At 46.6% G+C, this 11230-nt stretch overlaps 1 long non-coding RNA gene across 1 annotated transcript; it reads left to right on the top strand.

The window, feature by feature from the left end:
• The first annotated feature begins 878 nt into the window (after window positions 1–878).
• Window positions 879–1806, top strand: LOC123041350 (uncharacterized). The gene is made up of 2 exons (XR_006418479.1): window positions 879–1249; window positions 1489–1806. It is a non-coding gene; the product is annotated as an uncharacterized lncRNA (long non-coding RNA).
• The last annotated feature ends 9424 nt before the right edge of the window (window positions 1807–11230 follow it).

The raw sequence follows: 11230 nt of genomic DNA, 5'->3' as shown, positions 1-11230 counted from the left end.
CCAATGTACATGGAAGTTTGATGCATTGACGAATTCAAGGTGGTGGAGAATATTCGTCAAGGTGAAGTTTGTTGGAGTTGTGTCGAATATTATGTACAAGGTAGGTTACAGTTGGACTTGTGGTTGTATTGTGTTTAGATAGGATATGGAGTCGTGTCTTAGTAGGACACTTGTATCCTAGGCCTCTCATATATAGCGGGGCTAGACACACGATGTAAGCTATGTCAACATAATAACACAGGAACGCGGGGGAAGCCGGCGGCATGTGCCGGCGAGCAGGGCGACCTGGTGCGGTATTGTGGCGGTGTCATGGGGAGGAGCGCCCATAGTCAAGCCCCGGGGATGTAGCCATATCGGTGAACCTCGTTAGCAAATCTCGGTGTCGTGCTCGTGTGATTGCTTGGTCCTCGAATGATCGATTGAGTGCCTCGGATTTATTCTAACAAGAGTAGCGCATGCAGTAGCAGTATCTTTTTTTTGGAGCTCTGCAATTGATTGGCTAAGGCGTGCATGCACATAACGTTTTTATTTCTTAATCCCTGTTGGGAAATCAAGGTGTGCTTTTAGTTCATCGATGTCCTAGCTAGCGGACTAAGCGGAGTAGAAGAGGCACAGGTTGCTGTGGAGCTATCCTAGTATCCTACTATTAGGATCTGCCTTAGGTTAGTTGGAGATGGAGGATGCACCATTACCTTAAGGAAAACACTTCCTATCCATAGACTGATAACAGACCAACGCCAGACCAATGGACTGCCCTCGAATCAGTTGGGATCGGACGGTCATAGATTGTGGCCCTATTATATGTTCAAAAAAAGAAAAGAAAAAATCCCCACGTGACCACGTCCACAAACAAACCACCCACAAACCCCGCCATTAACATCTCCCTAATCACTCTCCCCGTATCCCTCCTAATTCCAATCGCTGCCAATCGTAGGCTCTTCCACCTTGCTCCCACCGCCTAGATCCCCTTCTCCCATGGCCTCGCACGCGCGTGCATCCTCCTCTCCACGAGTAGCAGGACCACTTCCTTCCCGTCCACCTCGTTGGAGCGCCACCCCTCCGTACGCGGGGCCGTGGCCATCTCCAACCGGGTGGCCGCTGGTGTTGTTGCCAAACCATGCAGCCAGAGGATCACTAGATGGCCGGAGGATCAAAACCATGAGAATAAGCATGCGTCCCTTTTGGCTGAGTTTTCTCACAGTATTCTGTATTCGTTGTGTCCATGCAATACAACTTTGAGATTGTACGGGTATATGCTTTCAAATTTCCATGCTTTGTACATATCATACTTGTGCTTCTTCCCGGCATACAATTCGCTTCATACATAATATAGTTGTAGTTCTTCACGGCGTATAGATTGCTTCGTATGTTTCATAGACGCGCTTCTATGTTGTGTTCAACTTGCTTCCTTCGCATGCTTCGTAATGTTTTGTAGGCGTTGTGTCTGAATTCAAGCCAAACAACTCATTTGTTTTTAACTTTTTGCAGGGTCAACAACAACAGAAGAACATGCCTACCGACACTGCGAATAACACATGATGGTTGATACAAGGCAGGTGCACAACGTGAGATCTGTTTGGAAGCTACCTGGCACACCCTCGGTGGTCACAGGCCAAGATCGTAGGCCCGTCAATGGCGTCGACGCTTGCCGACGTTGACACCCACATCTTTGTGGGAGAAATAGACTAGGTCGGACAGGGTTGGATGGAGCATAGCGGGGAACATGGGTTAGGAAGCACATTTTGTTTTTGGAAGCATTACTTTCAATCAATGGATGCAAATTGTGGACATTTTATTTTTTTTCAATACGCGTCCTAATGTGCTTGAAACATATGTACATATGATGATGGTTATTTTTTGTAGTGAAGGTCTAATTTTCGTAGAAGCAATTATCTATTTGCTGGAAACGAGATTTTGATGTTTCGAAGCAAAATTTTCTATTGTGTAAGAAACAAAATTATTTTAAACTGCAGAACATTGATTTTGTCCATCGACGCAAATCCATCGGTAGGTGGAAGCACGTTTAATTCACGATGAAATAAATCTATATTGCTCCAAAGAAAATAAAGCATCAGATTGGGAAAAAATTGTACATGTCCTCATGGCTGAGAAACCTCACTTTTGAGCAATTTTATTTTTAAGGGAAAATATTGTTTGGAAGCAATTTTAGAAAATTCAGGAAACGAAGTTGCTAAATAAGGAAGCAAACCGCCTAACGTCTAGGCCAACAGCGGATGAAATCTTGCATTGAATTAGCCATAATTTAAGGTAGTAGTTATGGAAATAAATCACAATTATTCATACTAACTAGTCGGATGCTCCTTTAACTAGGCCTCATCGTACGCTGGGGACAAACCCAATCCTATGGTATTTGACTAGTCTGATAGATGCAAAACATCTGTAGTCTGATGCCTAGTGATGTCCTTCTTTTTTTTTCGAAACGGAGGCAAAAGAATTGCCTCATCGATTAATTAAGAAGAAGAGAATTGCCCAGTTAATTTACGGAAAACCGGGCTAAAACCAATACAATCATACTATAATTGGACTACTCACCAATCATGAGACCCCATGAGTACACCTGCAACCCACCAAACCCTCCCAACATACTACAAACATAGCTCCTGACGCTTGTACACCACGATTGAACCCAACAAGAACATCCCAACAAAAGATAGTGGACCACACCAAAACCACAATGACGACCCAACCCGTGAGGACGGCCAGTCGCGAGGATGAGCCGAGGGACCGAGAATCATCCACTAAGCAGCCGCGGCACCTTACCTATGACGCCACTCTTCTTGCTTTTGCACCTTAGTGACTTCTCCTGCACTAAACCGGTCCGAGGGCAATCGCTCGCCTTCTTGCATTTGCCCTTGTAAGTCGATCCTGTCAGGAGGCAGGCAATTGCCCTTCCAGTTCCAGGAATAATAGCCTCCACACTAGCGAGCAAGTCACAAAGCTCTTTTGCAAAGAGAGCATTCGAAGTATCCGTCGGCGGCGGTGGAACGGGTGCCAAAATTACATGTGAGCGCCCAAGCGAGCTCACCTCACTCTGCTCACATGTCACAGTTGAATCATGTCCCTCACTCGTGGTTGCTTGCGTGTCCACCATCGTTTGCTCCATTGATAGAGGCAAATCAGAGCTCGCACATACCACTTGAAGCTCGGGCATCACCTGCAGCACCGGAGGCACAACCACGGCAATGGTCCCGCCCTCAGCGGTAGACAACACAGTGGGCAAGGCAGGCGAAGGTGACGAGTTGTCCACAGCTCTAGGGGAGAAACAACCATAGAGCTCTGCAACACTGCTCTCCACTGAGCCACCAACATCAACCTCACTGGGAGGACGTGGCGTAGGAGCGGATTGCAACACAGCCGGGACAAGAGAGAGCTTTCCCAGAGCAGCCTCTGCTCGCTCCAGAAAGCTCCCAACGCGCACCAGGAGCTCCGCCTGCGCTGCTATAGTGGACCGGAGCAGTACATCGGATGGGGTTCCCGACTCATCGTGAGTGGAAACGACCGATGCCCAGGACCTGCGGTGAAGCACCTTGGAGGGGAGCTGGGATTTCATCGGACCCTCACAAGAAGCTAGAGTTGCGCAATGCTCATTGCCAAGGCGAGACCGTGGCGGCATGGCAATGCATGCAAGAGAGCTGAATGGACGCCAAGCATTGCGACACCCACGCGCCCAGTGGCCATTCTCCAAACAGCGGGAGCACCTCAAGGGATCTCTGCAATCAGCCCCACGATGCCCAGGAACAAGACATCTGCAACACCTACCAAAGAGCCAAGCCGGAATGGGACGAGGGGGCAATGCCAGAGTTGGTGAGGCCGGACAGCACCGACCGCGCCGAGGCTGTTGGAAATATGCCCTAGAGGCAATAATAAAGGCATTATTATTATATTTCTTTGTTCATGATAATTGTCTTTATTCATGCTATAATTGTATTATCCGGAAATCGTAATACATGTGTGAATAACAGACACCAACATGTCCCTAGTAAGCCTCTAGTTGACTAGCTCGTTGATCAATAGATAGTCATGGTTTCCTGGCTATGGACATTGGATGTCATTGATAACGGGATCACATCATTAGGATAATGATGTGATGGACAAGACCCAATCCTAAGCATAGCGTGAGATCGTGTAGTTCGTTTGCTAGAGCTTTTCTAATGTCAAGTATCTTTTCCTTTGACCATGAGATCGTGTAACTCCCGGATACCGTAGGAGTGCTTTGGGTGTATCAAACGTCACAACGTAACTGGGTGACTATAAAGGTGCATTACAGGTATCTCCGAAAGTGTCTGTTGGGTTGACACGGATCGAGACTGGGATTTGTCACTCCGTATGACGGAGAGATACCACTGGGCCCACTCGGTAATGCATCATCATAATGAGCTCAAAGTGACCAAGTGTCTGGTCACGGGATCATGCATTACGGTACGAGTAAAGTGACTTGCCGGTAACGAGATTGAACGAGGTATTGGGATACCGACGATCGGATCTCGGGCAAGTAACATATCGATTGACAAAGGGAATTGCATACGGGGTTGATTAAATCCTCGACATCGTGGTTCATCCGATTAGATCATTGTGGAGCATGTGGGAGCCAACATGGGTATCCAGATCCCGCTGTTGGTTATTGACCGGAGAGCGATCTCGGTCATGTCTACATGTCTCCCGAACCCGTAGGGTCTACACACTTAAGGTTCAGTGACGCTAGGGTTGTAGGGATATGTATATGCAGTAACCCGAATGTTGTTCGAAGTCCCGGATGAGATCCCGGACGTCACGAGGAGTTCCGGAATGGTCCGGAGGTAAAGATTTATATATGGGAAGTCCTGTTTCGGGCATCGGGACAAGTTTCGGGGTTATCGGTATTGTCATGAACTTAGTCTAAATATTTTACAATATGTCTTGTAGATCAAATGGCCAACGTAGTCCTCAACTTCAACGCGTTCCTAGAGAAAACCAAGCTGAAAGACGATGGCAGCAACTATACGGACTGGGTCCGGAACCTAAGGATCATCCTCATAGCTGCCAAGAAAGATTATGTCCTACAAGCACCGCTGGGTGACGCACCTGTCCTCCCTGCAGAACAAGACGTTATGAACGCTTGGCAGGCACGTTCCAATGACTACTCCCTCGTTCAGTGCGGCATGCTTTACAGCTTAGAGCCGGGGCTCCAAAAGCGTTTTGAGAGACATGGAGCATATGAGATGTTCGAAGAGCTGAAAATGGTTTTCCAAGCTCATGCCCGGGTCGAGAGATATGAAGTCTCCGACAAATTCTTCAGCTGTAAGATGGAGGAAAATAGTTCTGTCAGTGAGCACATACTCACTATGTCTGGGTTACATAACCGCTTGACTCAGCTGGGAGTTAATCTCCCGGATGATGCGGTCATTGACAGAATCCTCCAGTCGCTTCCACCAAGCTACAAGAGCTTTGTGATGAACTTCAATATGCAGGGGATGGAAAAGACCATTCCTGAAGTATTTGCTATGCTGAAATCAGCAGAGGTAGAAGTCAAGAAGGAACATCAAGTGTTGATGGTCAATAAAACCACTAAGTTCAAGAAGGGCAAGGGTAAAAAGAACTTCAAGAAGGACGGCAAGGTAGTTGCCGCGCCCAGCAAGCAAGCTGCCGGGAAGAAGCCAAAGAATGGACCCAAGCCCGAGACTGAGTGCTTTTATTGCAAGGAAAGTGGTCACTGGAAGCGGAACTGCCCCAAATACTTAGCGGACAAGAAGGCCGGCAAAACCAAAGGTATATTTGATATACATGTAATTGATGTGTACCTTACCAGTAATCGTAGTGACTCCTGGGTATTTGATACCGGTGCCGTTGCTCATATTTGTAACACACAGCAGGAGCTGCGGAATAAACGGAGACTGGCGAAGGACAAGGTGACGATGCGCGTCGGGAATGGTTCCAAGGTCGATGTGATCGCCGTCGGCACGCTACCTCTACATTTACCTACGGGATTAGTTTTGAACCTCAATAATTGTTATTTTGTGCCAAGTTTGAGCATGAACATTGTATCAGGATCTCGTTTAATTCGAGATGGCTACTCATTTAAATCCGAGAATAATGGTTGTTCTATTTATATGAGAGATATGTTTTATGGTCATGCTCCGATGGTGAATGGTTTATTCTTTATGAATCTCGAGCGTAATGCTACACATATTCATAGTGTAAGTACCAAAAGATGTAAGATTGATAGTGATAGTCCCACATACTTGTGGCACTGCCGCCTTGGTCACATAGGTGTCAAACGCATGAAGAAGCTCCATGCTGATGGACTTTTAGAGTCTCTTGATTACGAATCATTTGACACGTGCGAACCATGCCTCATGGGTAAAATGACCAAGACTCCATTCTCAGGAACAATGGAGCAAGCAACCAACTTATTGGAAATCATACATACTGATGTGTGCGGTCCAATGAGTGTTGAGGCTCACGGTGGCTATCGTTATGTTCTCACCCTCACTGATGACTTGAGTAGATATGAGTATGTCTACTTAATGAAACACAAGTCTGAAACCTTTGAAAAGTTCAAGGAATTTCAGAGTGAAGTTGAGAATCAACGTGACAGGAAAATCAAGTTTCTACGATCAGATCGTGGAGGAGAATACTTGAGTCACGAGTTTGGTACACACTTAAGAAAATGTGGAATAGTTTCACAACTCACGCCGCCTGGAACACCTCAGCGTAATGGTGTGTCCGAATATCGTAATCGCACTCTATTAGATATGGTACGATCTATGATGTCTCTTGCCGATTTACCATTATCTTTTTGGGGCTATGCTTTAGAGACTGCCGCATTCACTTTAAATAGGGCACCGTCGAAATCCGTTGAGACGACACCGTATGAATTGTGGTTTGGAAAGAAACCTAAGCTGTCGTTTCTAAAAGTTTGGGGATGCGATGCTTATGTCAGGAAACTTCAACCTGAAAAGCTCAAACCCAAATCGGAAAAATGCGTCTTCATAGGATACCCTAAAGAAACTTTTGGGTATATCTTCTACCTCAGATCCGAAGGCAAGATCTTTGTTGCCAAGAATGGGTCCTTTCTGGAGAAAGAGTTTCTCTCGAAAGAAGTAAGTGGGAGGAAAGTAGAGCTTGATGAAGTATTACCTCCTGAACCGGAAAATGGCACAACTCAAGAAAATGTTCCTGAGGTGCCTGCACCGGCTAGAGAGGAAGTTAATGATAATGATCAAGATACTTCTGATCAAGCTCCTACTGAAATTCGAAGGTCCACAAGGACACGTTCCACACCAGAGTGGTACGGCAACCCTGTCTTGGAAATCATGTTGTTAGACAACAGTGAACCTTCGAACTATGAAGAAGCGATGGCGGGCTCGGATTCCGACAAATGGCTAGAAGCCATGAAATCCGAGATAGGATCCATGTATGAAAACGAAGTATGGACTTTGACTGAGTTGCCCGTAGAACGGCGAGCCATAGAAAATAAATGGATCTTTAAGAAGAAGACAGACGCGGATGGTAATGTGACCATCTATAAAGCTCGGCTTGTCGCTAAGGGTTATCGACAAGTTCAAGGGGTTGACTACGATGAGACTTTCTCACCGGTAGCGAAGCTGAAGTCCGTCCGAAGCATGTTAGCAATTGCCGCATTTTATGATTATGAAATTTGGCAAATGGACGTCAAAACGGCATTCCTTAATGGTTTCCTTAAGGAAGAATTGTATATGATGCAGCCGGAAGGTTTTGTCGATCCTAAAAATGCTGACAAGGTGTGCAGGCTCCAACGCTCAATTTATGGGCAGGTGCAAGTATCTCGGAGTTGGAACATTCGTTTTGATGAGATGATCAAAGCGTTTGGGTTTACACAGACTTATGGAGAAGCCTGTGTTTACAAGAAAGTGAGTGGGAGCTCTATAGCATTTCTCATACTATATGTAGATGACATATTTTTGATGGGAAATGATATAGAACTTTTGGACAGCATTAAGGCCTACTTGAATAAGAGTTTTTCAATGAAGGACCTTGGAGAAGCTGCTTATATATTAGGCATCAAGATCTATAGGGATAGATCGAGACGCCTCATAGGTCTTTCACAAAGCACATATCTTGATAAGATTTTGAAGAAGTTCAAAATGGATCAGTCCAAGAAAGGGTTCTTGCCTGTTTTGCAAGGTGTGAAATTGAGCTCAGCTCAATGTCCGACCACGGCAGAAGATATAGAAGAGATGAGTGTCATCCCCTATGCCTCAGCCATAGGTTCTATTATGTATGTCATGCTGTGTACCAGACCTGATGTAAACCTTGCCGTAAGTTTGGTAGGAAGGTACCAAAGTAATCCCGGCAAGGAACACTGGACAGCGGTCAAGAATATCCTGAAGTACCTGAAAAGGACTAAGGAAATGTTTCTCGTCTATGAAGGTGACGAAGAGCTCGTCGTAAAGGGTTACGTCGACGCTAGCTTCGACACAGATCTGGATGACTCTAAGTCACAAACCGGATACGTGTATATTTTGAATGGTGGGGCAGTAAGCTGGTGCAGTTGCAAGCAGAGCGTCGTGGCGGGATCTACATGTGAAGCAGAGTACATGGCAGCCTCGGAGGCAGCACATGAAGCAATTTGGATGAAGGAGTTCATCACCGACCTAGGAGTCATACCCAATGCGTCGGGGCCGATCAAGCTCTTCTGTGACAACACTGGAGCTATTGCACTTGCCAAGGAGCCTAGGTTTCACAAGAAGACAAGGCACATCAAGCGTCGCTTCAACTCCATTCGTGAAAATGTTCAAGATGGAGACATAGAGATTTGTAAAGTACATACGGACCTGAATGTAGCGGATCCGTTGACTAAACCTCTCCCTAGAGCAAAACATGATCAACACCAGAATTCCATGGGTGTTCGATTCATCACAATGTAACTGGATTATTGACTCTAGTGCAAGTGGGAGACTGTTGGAAATATGCCCTAGAGGCAATAATAAAAGCATTATTATTATATTTCTTTGTTCATGATAATTGTCTTTATTCATGCTATAATTGTATTATCCGGAAATCGTAATACATGTGTGAATAACAGACACCAACATGTCCCTAGTAAGCCTCTAGTTGACTAGCTCGTTGATCAATAGATAGTCATGGTTTCCTGGCTATGGACATTGGATGTCATTGATAACGGGATCACATCATTAGGATAATGATGTGATGGACAAGACCCAATCCTAAGCATAGCGTGAGATCGTGTAGTTCGTTTGCTAGAGCTTTTCTAATGTCAAGTATCTTTTCTTTTGACCATGAGATCGTGTAACTCCCGGATACCGTAGGAGTGCTTTGGGTGTATCAAACGTCACAACGTAACTGGGTGACTATAAAGGTGCATTATAGGTATCTCCGAAAGTGTCTGTTGGGTTGACACGGATCGAGACTGGGATTTGTCACTCCGTATGACGGAGAGATACCACTGGGCCCACTCGGTAATGCATCATCATAATGAGCTCAAAGTGACCAAGTGTCTGGTCACGGGATCATGCATTACGGTACGAGTAAAGTGACTTGCCGGTAACGAGATTGAACGAGGTATTGGGATACCGACGATCGGATCTCGGGCAAGTAACATATCGATTGACAAAGGGAATTGCATACGGGGTTGATTAAATCCTCGACATCGTGGTTCATCCGATGAGATCATCGTGGAGCATGTGGGAGCCAACATGGGTATCCAGATCCCGCTGTTGGTTATTGACCGGAGAGCGATCTCGGTCATGTCTACATGTCTCCCGAACCCGTAGGGTCTACACACTTAAGGTTCAGTGACGCTAGGGTTGTAGGGATATGTATATGCAGTAACCCGAATGTTGTTCGAAGTCCCGGATGAGATCCCGGATGTCACGAGGAGTTTCGGAATGGTCCAGAGGTAAAGATTTATATATGGGAAGTCCTGTTTCGGGCATCGGGACAAGTTTCGGGGTTATCGGTATTGTACCGGGACCACCGGAAGGGTCCCGGGGGTCCACCGGGTGGGTCCACCTGTCCCGGGGGGCCACATGGGCTGTAGGGGGTGCGCCTTGGCCTACATGGGCCAAGGGCACCAGCCCCACATAGGCCCATGCGCCTAGGGTTTGAGGGGGGAAGAGTCCTAGGAGGGGAAGGCACCTCCTAGGTGCCTTGGGGGGGAGGGAAACCCCCCTTGGCCGCCGCCCCCTAGGAGATTGGATCTCCTAGGGCCGGCCCACCCCCCTTGGCCCTCCTATATATAGTGGGGGAAAGGAGGGACTTCATACCTTGGCCTTTGGTTGCCTCCTTCTCCCTCTCCAACACCTCCTCCTCCTCCATAGTGCTTGGCGTAGCCCTGCCGGAGTACTGCAGCTCCATCAACACCACGCCGTCGTGCTGCTGCTGGTGCCATCTCCCTCAACCTCTTCTTCCCCCTTGCTGGATCAAGAAGGAGGAGACGTGGATGTTCCGTACGTGTGTTGAACGCGGAGGTGCCGTCCGTTCGGTGCTAGGATCTCCGGTGATTTGGATCACGTCGTGTTCGACTACATCATCCCCGTTCTTTGAACGCTTCCGCTCGCGATCTACAAGGTATGTAGATGCATCTAATCACTCGTTGCTAGATGAACTCATAGATGGATTTTGGTGAAACCGTAGGAAAATTTTTGTTTTCTGCAACGTTCCCCAACAGTGGTATCAGAGCCAGGTTTATGCGTAGTTCTTCTTGCACGAGTAGAACATAATTTGTTGTGGGCGTAGATTTGTCAACTTTCTTGCCGCTACTAGTCTTATCTTGCTTCAGCGGTATTGTGGGATGAAGCGGCCTGGACCAACCTTACACGTACGCTTACGTGAGACCGGTTCCACCGACTAACATGCACTAGTTGCATAAGGTGGCTGGCGGGTGTCTGTCTCTCCTACTTTAGTTGAAGCGGATTCGATGAAAGGGGTCCTTATGAAGGGTAAATAGAAGTTGACAAATCACGTTGTGGCTTTCACGTAGGTAAGAAAACGTTCTTTCTAGAACCCTACTTCAGCCACGTAAAACTTGCAACAACAATTAGAGAACGTCTAACTTGTTTTTGCAGCAAGTGCTTTGTGATATGATATGGCCAAAGTTGTGATGAATGATGAATGATCTATATGTCATGTATGAGATGTTCATGCTATTGTAATAGGAATCACGACTTGCATGTCGATGAGTATGACAACCGGCAGGAGCCATAGGAGTTGTCTTTATTTTTTGTATGAC

Source organism: Triticum aestivum, chromosome 2B (genome assembly GCF_018294505.1).
Source record: "Triticum aestivum cultivar Chinese Spring chromosome 2B, IWGSC CS RefSeq v2.1, whole genome shotgun sequence".
NCBI classification, from domain to species: domain Eukaryota; kingdom Viridiplantae; phylum Streptophyta; class Magnoliopsida; order Poales; family Poaceae; genus Triticum; species Triticum aestivum.
The sequence above is the reverse complement of the archived record's forward strand: the minus strand, read 5'-3'. Positions and strand labels throughout refer to the sequence as shown.